Raw genomic sequence first — 11179 nt, 5'->3', positions numbered from 1 at the left:
GAGAAGCAGGCTCCCCACTGAGCAGGGGACCTGACACAGGACTTGGATCCCAGGACCACAAATCATGACCTGAGCTGAAGGCAGATGCTTAACCGACTGAGCCACCCAGGCATCCCATAAATGTAATCTTGATTCTTCTAGTCCTTTTTTAAATGTGAATTATACATATCACATAATATAACAGTGACCACCTTAACCATTTCAAAGTGTGTGGTCCATAGTGTTAAGGACATCCGTACTGTTGTGCAACCAGTCTCCAGAACTCTTCTCATCTTGCAAAGCAGAAGCCCTGTACCCATTAGATGGCACTTCCCACCAGTGCCTGACTCTGCACTGCTGTCCTACTTTCTGTCTCTCTGAATTTGCCATTTGCTTCATTGTCCCCTCTGTGCATCTTCCCACCTAGATGACGATCCTGTGCAGGTTTCTGGCTCACTTGTACTTTGGGGTGCACCATTTTTTGTTGCAAATGTTGCCCATGTGAGTTTGGTCGTGCTAAGTACTCTGTTTTTGTGTGAGAATTCAGGAATATCCAAAGTCTCTACTTTTGTCATTGCCATCATTTCTTCCATGGGCTCTTGAACTGAACCGGTTGCAACAGGGCCTCGCACATACCTTTTACCTGAAGCTGCTTTTTCAGGCCATTGGTAACCTCCATGTTGCTGAATCCATTTGTCCTCATCTTATTTGGGTTATCAGAAGCACTCGAAAGTATCAACTAAACAACCTCATTCAGATTTCACTGATATTTACACCCTGTTTTGAAAGGGATTGTCTATTCTGTTACCTTGGCCCTGCTGACATAGATCTTAAGATCAGAAGAAGGAGATAACTTTTCTCAGCACCCACAGGACCACACCCAAGGTCCTAGTCTCTGCACCCACAGGACCACACCCAAGGAACCACCCCTGGGAGCATGGTCTTCAAGTGGACAGTACCTTCATTCTTAGCACCACTTTCTGGAACCTCCTTTCTTTTTCCATAAGGTCTGATTTGCAGCTCAATAGTTTGCTCAGCTGGCTTTCAGCCCATAATGACTGCGAGTCAGTGGGTTTAGTTTGAATAGTTCTGCCTCAGTGTAAGCTGTGGTGCTTTGGCTCATTTCTCTTAGAAACATCGTATTTTCTGGGAATTTTAGTGAGATTCAATAGGTCAGATAAAAGCCATCTCCACTGATCTTTTCTAGATTTCTGCTTTCGGCTGTAGATCAGTGCTGTGTGACAGTACTCCTATTCTTGCAGAAGCCTTTTTGTCTAGCCAGGAGGATCTGAGAATCACTCCCTCGAATCTTTCTGAGGTCTTAGCTGAGAGGGCTTTATCACGATGCTGAGGTCACATTTTACTTGTGGCATATGAGAAATGATAAGCAGCTAATAAAATAGTGCTGTTGGAAATAGGTCATTGAATGTGTTCAGATATGTTGTTAAATGAAAAATAGTTTAGAAAACTATTGGAGTGTAACCCAAGCCCTGGGTGTGTGTGAACTGTCAAAGAAGAAAATTATTCTGACACTTGTTAAATCAGTAAGGAAGATTTTATTCGGGACTGTTGTCATTGGAGTTCTACAACAGGGCAGAGATCAGGCTGTTAAAAATAAGACAACAGGCCCAAAATGGAGTTTCTTATGCTAAGCTCCACATCACCAAATGGAAGGATTCTTGATAAATTGGCCTAACCAGACTCTTGTTAAAGGCATACCAAAAATCTATACATCAAAGGTGAGAGGCGGAGCCCCATGTCAGGCTTTCTGCTCAGTGGGGAGTCTGCTTCTCCCTCTCCCTCTCTCCCAGCTTATGCTTTCTCTGTCAAATAAATAAAATCCTTTAAAAAGTTGGGGGGAAGGGTGAGGGATGAAGAACATGAGCTGATGTCAAGGGTAGGGTGTTCTTGCTAAGACTGGGCTGTGTGGGCCTGGCAAGGACAGAATGGACATGGATAGCCCAGGCCTAGTCAAGAAGAGAGCCCAGAGGAGCCTGACTAAAGTTTGGTCAAGGAGAGGGGAGGGTCTTTGTCAGAACATGCCCACAAGTGTGCACAGCCAGAAAATGTACCCATATGCTCATCTCTTCATAGCAGACCTCTCTCGAAATTTGGGCTTAGAACTGAAAATACAGCCAGAGAGTGGCTGCATTCTTGAACCAAGGAGGTGGGAAACCTTTTTTTCTTCCTTCTTCTTCTTCTTTTTTTTTTAGTTTATTTATTTATCTATTTATCTATTTATTTATTTATTATTTTATTTTTTTATTTATATTTTTTGAGAGAGAGAGGGTGGGGTAAGGGGCAGAGAGGGAGAGAGAATCTCAAGTGGGCTCCCCAATAAGAGCAGAGCCCGATGTCAGGCTTAACTTCACAACTGTAAGGTCATGACCTGAGCCCAAAATCAAAAGTTGGACACCTAACTGCCTGAGCCACCCAGGCACCTCCAGAGGGTCGGAAACTTAAAAGATGTTGTTAGTGGTTCTTTTAGGCATTATGGACACAAACCCAGTTTGCAGGAAAGCTACAGGATTGAAGCAGATGCGCAGAGGAGAAGTCAAAGAGAAGAGGGAGGCAGAGAGAGAATGGGCTTCTGCATGTCTTATGGTGTCCAGTCCCCAGCTCTAATCCGTTCTGGAATTCCAGTTTAAAAGGATAGTGGTAGATCATGTTTATGGAACCCCTGATGTGTGCCTGGCATAATCCTCACAAAGATCCCATGGTCCTTACTGTTCTAACCCTTGTTTTACACAGGGGAAAGGGGCAAATTTTTCTCAAAATTCTGAATAATTGCAATTGTTTTTACAGAGGTTGCCGAATCTCCATTCTCCTATCCCTTTTCCTTCTTTTTTTTACTATCCCCCAACCCCCCATCCAAATTACCCTTTCCGGTCAATTTATTTTCTCTTCATATATAGAGCTTTCTCTTGGCTTTTCTATTTGTATAGCAATTTTATTAGTGAGGAATTGCCCTGGAGTAATCTATTGGACCTCAGTGTCTTAAACACCTGACTGTTTGGTTCAGTATCTCAAGGACTTCAAGCCAAAGGTTATTGTGAATTTCTGGCTTTTTCTTTGTGGCCCTCAGGGGCTACTTTGTATATCCATCTTCTGACATTCTAGACAGAAGCCCAAGGTAGGGCTCAGGGCTCCCTGCAGAGAAGCACACTGCATATCTTAGGACAGGAAATATGAGGGTTTGGAATATTCTGATACTGCCAGTAAACAAGAATACTTACAAAAACTCTGATGACAAGATAAGTTATGTCTAGTAATGAATTTTATCTAGAAATAAGTTTTGTAATCATTATAGTATGTAGTACGTTTTTCCAACTTTTAGAGTGACAAGGCAAGTAAAGAGACTGATTAATTAGACTTAAAATATCAATAATTCATAAGAACATATAGGTAGTTTAAAGTCACTATTTAAATGTTTAAGTTACAGATTATTAAGTTTATATAGTTGAACTCTAGCGTGTTTCAAATGTTTAGAAAGATTTAGTCTATAGAAATGTGAATACTTTTTTGGAATTTTTGAAGGACTTGAGAAAATCAAATATATTAGTTGTAATGTGAATTTTCTAAAACTTAATTTAAAAATTTGATAATATTAGGGTGTACTTTATTAAATTTGTAAACCTAATTTGCTAATTAGGCTTATAAAGTTATGAATCAAACCAAAATCAAATTGGATAATAAAATATTAACAAAAAAATCATCAATTTGTAAATAAAATTACATGAGTTTAAAGGCTTAGAAATTAAAATTTAAAATACATTATTTGTATATATCAAATATAAGACTTATCTCAGTGCCTGAAAGTTCTCTTCATTTTTTTTTTAAGGATTAAAAAAAAAAATGTATTTATTTGGCAGACAGAGATCACAAGTAGGCAGAGAGGCAAGCAGAGAGAGAGAGAGGGGGAAGCAGGCTCCCTGCTGAGCGGAGAGCCCGATGTGGGGCTCAATCCCAGGACCCTGGGATCAAGACCTGAGCCAAAGGCAGAGGCTTTAACCCACTGAGTCACCCAGGCGCCACTGAAAGCTCTCTTTAGATGTAAAAACTCAGTTGACACCTGGGGTGTATCAGTCAGTGTAGGCTCAGTTATGCTGTGGTAACAAGCAACTCCAAAAGTCTCAGCGGTTCATAGTGACTAAAGTTCTGCTCTCCATGTTACATTCAGCTGTGGGCTGTCTGTAGTTCTGTTTGTTTCTCTTCACTTCAGAAGGCAGATTGATACAGCGGCTATTTGACACTTTGCTGATGAAAGATAGCAGAATATGGCATACCAAAATATGTCACTTTGCATAAGGATTATTTTGAGCTGAAGGTAATTGAGAAGAAACAGAAGAAAAGCTCTGCTCTCTCCCTATTGCCTGAAAGCAGGGCGTAAATTTACAGCTATATTCCACTCCTACCCCCATCCTCTGTGTACCAGAAAGGAGAAATGTTCATCGCTGGAGACAACTTTAGACCCTTATCAATGGAGGAGGTAAGTGACTTAAATCTGCATAAAAACCTTACTCTTGTTTACCATGCTCTTTCTTTCTGGGTTACTTGCCCATAACTGGCCTTCCCCACACTGTTCTTTCTTTTGTCTTTAGCTGAAGCTGTTATTTAAGCCTGAGTTGTAACCCGTTTCTGAGAGTTATTTCATTGTGGGTATCTCCATGTATACACAAAGTACAGAATGATGGGTAACAAACATGCCACTTAAGCATATTATTTTGAGTTGTAGGTACTTTAAAAACAGCAAGTGCAGGGAGAAGCTTTTTTTGAACTCCCCCTGTTTGCCTAAAGACAGATCCTCTAAAAGGAACTCAGTTATCATAAATCTCCCTGGGATTGTCATCAACTGGGGAGGATGGACTTCATCACAGGAGAGACTAGAAGTTGACATCACACCCAGATGAACTGTTCCAAACTATCATACCTCCCATCCATTCTCCTAAGGGCCCATTCCTCTTTTCTAAATCATCTACTCTCCCTAAAAAGCCTACACCTCCCACCCTATCCCACTCACACACACCTTTTCTTATTAAGACAGTATTTAAGCCTGAATTCTAAGCCACCTCAGGGATCACTCATTTTCCCCTGGGTTATCTCCCATGTGTACATGAAATATACATATTAATAAGCTTCTGTTTTTCTCTTGCTCATCTTTTATTAATACAGGAGTCTCAGCCAAGAACTCAAGGGTAGAGTGAAAATTCTTTTTCCTTTACTATAACATGTCAATAAATCTCTCTTTGTTCTGTTTTTCTCTTTTATTATAGGGGCTCCAGCCTAGAACTTAGAAGGGTAGAAGGAAAATTATTTTTTCTCCCCTACACTGGTCTTGCATGTTACAGGACTTTTTTCTCCATGGGTGCCCACAGTCCTTGGTCACACCACTTCAGAGAATGAAGCCATAGACTAGATAGAGTGGTGGAGAGCAAAGTAAGGTTTATTGAGTGACAGCAAAATAATAATACAAAGGAAGGAAGGAGGGTACCCAAAGGGGTTGCCACAGGAATTTCTAAGTCTAGGGGTTTTTATGGGCTTGTTGGTGGGCTATTTTAATCTGATTAACCATCCCTGCGCCTGCCATCCAATCAGGTTTTTGTCACATGGGAAAGGGAGGAGGGCTCCTTTGAGGGTGATGTAAATTCTTTGAAGGGTGGTTTCCTTTTAGCGGGGGGGGGGGGGGGGGGGAAGGATGGGGGCTAGTCCCTGTCTGCCTACCTTCTAATTATCCTTCATCACATGGAAGAAAGAGAGAAGATGGAAGAAGCACGAGGTGGTGCACATTTCTGTTACCATCACTTTGCTCAAAGCAAGTCCCATGGCCACTCTTGAGGTCAACAGGGTGGGGATATATAACCTTCCCACACTGGGGGCCACACAAGTCACACACCCAGGGCTGATGCAATGAGACAGGGACGTATTATCTCCCCCAAGGGTGGGACACCAAATATTAAAATGTATAATACAATCATAATATGGAATAAGGAGATTTTAACATTTTTCTTACAGTTTCCTTTTTTTCTCTGTCACCTATATTGTCAATATGTGCTAATTTACAGACTTGATTGCTTCTGAGTGTTCGAATTTATGCTTTTAATATTCTTCTTTGGAAATTTCTACAATGAATATAGCCAGGTACTGTGGTCAGATTAAACATTTTAAATTAAAGTTTTTAATTAAAAATTCCTTTAGTAGCCAGGTTAAAATTTATAAATTTTATTTGGACAAAAAGGCAGTAGATAACTCTTTGTTGGTTTTAATACAGAAAGAGTGGTATGTGTACAGCCGTTTTAGAAAGATACATGTCACACACACACACACACACACAAAATAGAAAGATACATGTCACAACATTGAAGGAAAAAATGCTGGTTGGAAAGCTTACATTTTAGGTAGATCACTATCTTACCCGTCAGCATAATAAAAACATGGGTATGAAATGGAATGTGTTTGTTAAGTAAAAGAATCAGTGAATGATGAATGTTGGTTAGTTAGTGGGGAGAGCATAGTCTCATGATGGCTTACGGACATCTTGTATTACAAGATTCATTCTTTTGTGGTTATCTGGCTGATGTCATGAGATTCTGACTTTTGCCATCAGGGAAGATGATATTTCTCCTTGGCAGGGAATTTCATATTTAGTGCAGTTTGGATCTTCCTGCATAACATCACAGCAAAAACTTTTGTGCTTAACTGACTCTTCATTTACTTCTGTTTTTAGAGTCAGTACCGATCTTACTGATGAATTAGCTTTTTATAATCCAAGTTGGGTCTCTGCCTAGTTGGTCATTTTTGTCCCAGTTCTACATGGGGGTTGAAACTCAATCAAATTTTCAGTTCTCCTCCACCCCACCATTTTGGCTTTGCATTGTATTTGACTGAATTTTTGTAATAATGATCCTGAAAGGTTCTCTTCCTGTTTGTCCTGTGGAGACAAGAAAACCCAGACAACCACATGGACAGGTAACTCATAAGCTCCTCCTTGCTCAGATAAGCTCAAACTTTAGGTTTGCAGGAATGTTCATGATTCAGCCTTGTGAATCTGCTGAGTAAATGTTGATAGAATGAGTCTCAGTTTTTTTCCCACTATTTCAAGTAAACTTTATTTATCTTTTTCTCACCACCCCACCTACTGTATGGCCTTTTCTAGACCCATGCAATGACATTTCTTGAATCACTTTGCTCTTTGCCATCTCCAAAGTCGCTGTCTTAGTTCACCTTGGCCACCTTTAGTCACCAGTTGTTGGAACAACTGCCCACCTCTGTCTTTCCATTTTCGGATACTCCCAGTCCATTAGAAGCCATGGTGACCTTTCAAGAAATTAACTCAAGTTACTTAGTTCATGCCTTTGTAGGAAGCCCATTGCCATCATCATGTGCTTATGGTTTCCAGGTGCCTTCAGATCTAGTCTCTATTTACCTTTCTAGTCTATTTCCCAATACTCTCACCCCCATACACTTCATGTCAATTTTCTGTACTACTTTTTTGTTTCCCCAAATGCTCCTCCATGGCAATGAAATTTGCTGCTGCCTGGAGCACTCTTCCTATCCCTATCTCTACCAGTCTCACTGATTTTCAAGATTCCTTTCAGGTATCATGTTCTTTAGGAAGATTTCTTGACAACCTCCTCAGCCCAACCCTTGATCTGATGTGGGTTTTAGACTAAGTTTAATATATTTTTTTTACAGTACTGTAATTTTTCAATTTATGTGGTAGTATTGCCTTCTCCAAGAGGATAGAATATCCTATTTTTTTCCACCATTGTGTGTACCAAGTACCTAGTGTAATGTCGGGATGTGTAGTTGCTCTTTGTTAAATGAATGGATGGGTGAATGGCTTCACAAGGAAGTGTGACTATAGCATGTTAGTTATTGATACTGAAATAATGGGAGGCACAGAGTCTGGTGCCATGTAACTACTATCTCACCACACTATCAGGAATGGGGTGAATCCCCTTTGCCTTGTCTTCCCCTCTACATTTTCTCTAGGAATTGTCCCCTCCCCAACCCTTCCTTCCAAAGGGTTATAGAGATAGGCTGAGTTGCCACATTCATAAGTAAGACAGCCCACAGCCACTTACCACCCAGGTTAGGGGGTTGGCGACTTAGTTGGTGAATTAATCTAGAATGGCACTTGGACCAAGGTGGTCCAGTTTGTGTCCCTTCCCCTGAAATTTGAAATCAGGATAGGGTGTTGGGGAGGAAGAGCTATTTCCCTGCCAGTGGCCAGATAATCACCATTAAATACAGGCCATTCCATGGTCACTTTTTTTTTTTTTTTTTTTTGATCCTATGGACCAGAGATGTAGGAAAGAAGGCTATCTGTCATAAGATAAGATAAAGATTTCTGAGACAAGATACAAGATAATGAGAGAGCTCTGGTCACTTTTCCAGATTCTGGTTCTAGGATCTTCCCCACATGTTTTCCTGACTATGAGTTTCCACCACCCATTCCTGTAGCCTCCTTATATGAAATTTTCCTTTTATTATTGGAATTACTGTGAATAATTTCTAAAACTACTAAAAACACCTAATATGTTACTTTATCTCAGAGCCCTAAATCTACTTGAAAAATAAACATGGTGGAAATAGATGAAGACAAGCTAAGTGGGAACAGGCAAAGGCTCTCCAGAACTTGCTTCATAGTAGGGGACTCAACTACCATTACTTGAAGGTGAGCACAGTGGGCTTTGAAATCGCTTTGCCCAACTTTTCTTTCTTGACAGCAGTCCCACTTGTAAGTTTTGGATCTAAGGGCTGGTGATGTGGGCAGTGGATTATCTCTGCTCATAAAACTCCAGCTAACATCCAGAGTGTGTTCCCACCAGATCACAAGTGCTATAGGGCAAGGAGCTCCCGAATATACAACCAAGCACTAGGAACTGAGCAAGTGGGAATCTAAGAGGGTACTTGGATAGCAACTCCTCTAACTTACTACTGCTGCGTTTAGAGAATATATTATTTTTCTTTTGTTGTTGTAACAAATTACCACAAACTTAGCAGCTTCAAACAACACAAATTAGTTCATAGTTCTGAAGGTCAGAACTCTCTGGGTGGGCCTGGCTAAGTTCTAGGCTGAGGGTATCACAAAGTTGGAAATCAAGATGTTGGCTAGACAGAGCTCTTATCTTGGGCTCTGGAAAGAATCTTCTCTCAAGTAATTGGCAGGATCCAATTCTTTGTGGCTGTAGGTCTGAAGGACTTGTTTCCTTGCTGGCTGCCAGCCAGGGGCTGCCCTCAGGTGCTCCTCACATAGCCTTCTATCTTCAAAGCAGCAAGGGCACATGGATCCTTCTCACAGTTGAATCTCTCTGACTTTCCCTTCTTTTTTTGTTGGTTTTGTTTTTAAGATTTATTTTAGAGAGAGTGCAGGGGTGTGGGAGTGATGTAGGGGGAAGAGCAGGGAGGGACAGAGGGAGAGAGAGTCTCAAGCAGACTCTGTGCTGAGCATGGAGCCCAGCCTGGAGCTCCATCTCACAACCTTGAGATCACAACCTGAGTTAAAACCAAGAGTAGGATGCTTAACAGACTATTTCACCCAGGCACCCTGTTTATTTTGTATTTTAAAGATTTTTTTATTTTAGAGACAGAGAGTACAGTGGCAAGGAGCAGAGGGAGAGGGAAAGAGAGAAAGAGAAACTTCAGCAGATTCTCCACTGAGCAGGGAGCCTGAGGCAGGGCTTGATCTCCAGAATCTGAGATCATGACCCTGAGATCATGAACTGAGCTGGGAGTCCTAACCAACTGCACCTCCCAAGTGCCCCTCCCCATGACTGAATCAGTCCCTTGATATAATCTCATTTTGAGGTCACTTGTTTTGGACCTTTAATTACATCTAAAGAATTCCCTCACAGAAGTACCTAGATCTGTGTTCAGTTGATTGAATAACCAGTGGATAAGAATCTCAGAGAGGCCATCTTTGAGTTCTGCCTACCACAAAGAGATCATGTTCTATCCTATAAAGGTATTTTGAGTAGCATTAAACTCTTTCACTAGTTTTAGGTAATTTGTAATTGTAATTTGGAGCTGCAGAAAGAAGATAAACATTTCCTGGGGACTTGGTTTTGGCTCAGGTTGTGATATCAGGGCCATAAAATCAAGCTCCACGTCAGGCTATTCACTCAGCATGGAGTCTCTTTGGGAGTCTTTTCCCTCTGCCCTTCCCTGCCCCGCTGCGCTTGGGCACTTGCTCTCTCTCTCTCATTCTCTCTCTCTCTCTCTCTCTCTCGTGCTCATAAATAAATAAATAAATAAATAAATAAAAAGAAAAATAGATTCTCAAAGTTTACAGGCTTCATACTCATTTGCAAAAAAATACCGGGCGGGATTTCTTGGTGGTGGTAGCTTTCCACTGTCTAGCAGTTCAGAGACCCAGGCTCCTTGTGTAACTGTTGCTCTCCTCTTTCCTAGGGCCTGTCGTCTACCTCCAGTTAGTGCGAGATGGAAGAAAACATGGAGTAGGTGCACTGTTCTTTAAGCCTTTGTCCAGCACAAGCACACAACAGTCATTTCGTTGGCGAGCGCTGGCCAAGTGGTCATATCTAACTATCCCGGGTGTTTGGAGACATAGTTTAGCTGTGTATCAGCGAAGAGGAGGGAATGAGTTAGTGAAGGGGGCAGTCTCTGCCTCAACCTACTGCTGGCATTCTACGTAATCGCCATTTAGTTAACACTACAATCACGAGAGGTGTATTATTCCCACTCTCCGGAACTGGAGGCTGAGATCCAGAGACATCAAGCATTTTGCCAAAGGTCCCACAGCTATTAAGTGGAGGACCTCAGTTTGGAACTCAATGCTGCTGGACGCCCAACTTCTTACTCTTTCCAGTCTGACACATAGGATCTTAGAAAGTTTGGAGACTGAGCCCATGGCTACGGACAGCTTGGTTGGATTATAATTTCTTTGTCATGGCTGGTTTTGTCCAAGTGCATGGGAACGACCTAAGGCACCTGTTTGAAATGGTTAGTTCTTATCTCCACTCTGCTCAAGCTTCCTGCGCCAGTCCAGGGGGCAGGGCAGGAACCTGCATTAGCAAGCTCCCTGGGGTAGATGCCTCAGAGCACACCTAGATTTCAGATGCCTGGCTTCCAGAACTGGGAGAGTATAACTCCTGTGTTGACGTGTTTTTTCCCCCAGCAACCACAGAAAACTAATACAGCCTATTTGCTTCAAGTGAAAACACCAGTGAGCATTCAG

This window comes from Mustela lutreola, chromosome 5 (genome assembly GCF_030435805.1).
Source record: "Mustela lutreola isolate mMusLut2 chromosome 5, mMusLut2.pri, whole genome shotgun sequence".
Lineage (NCBI taxonomy): Eukaryota > Metazoa > Chordata > Mammalia > Carnivora > Mustelidae > Mustela > Mustela lutreola.
Note: the sequence above shows the minus strand (reverse complement) of the source record.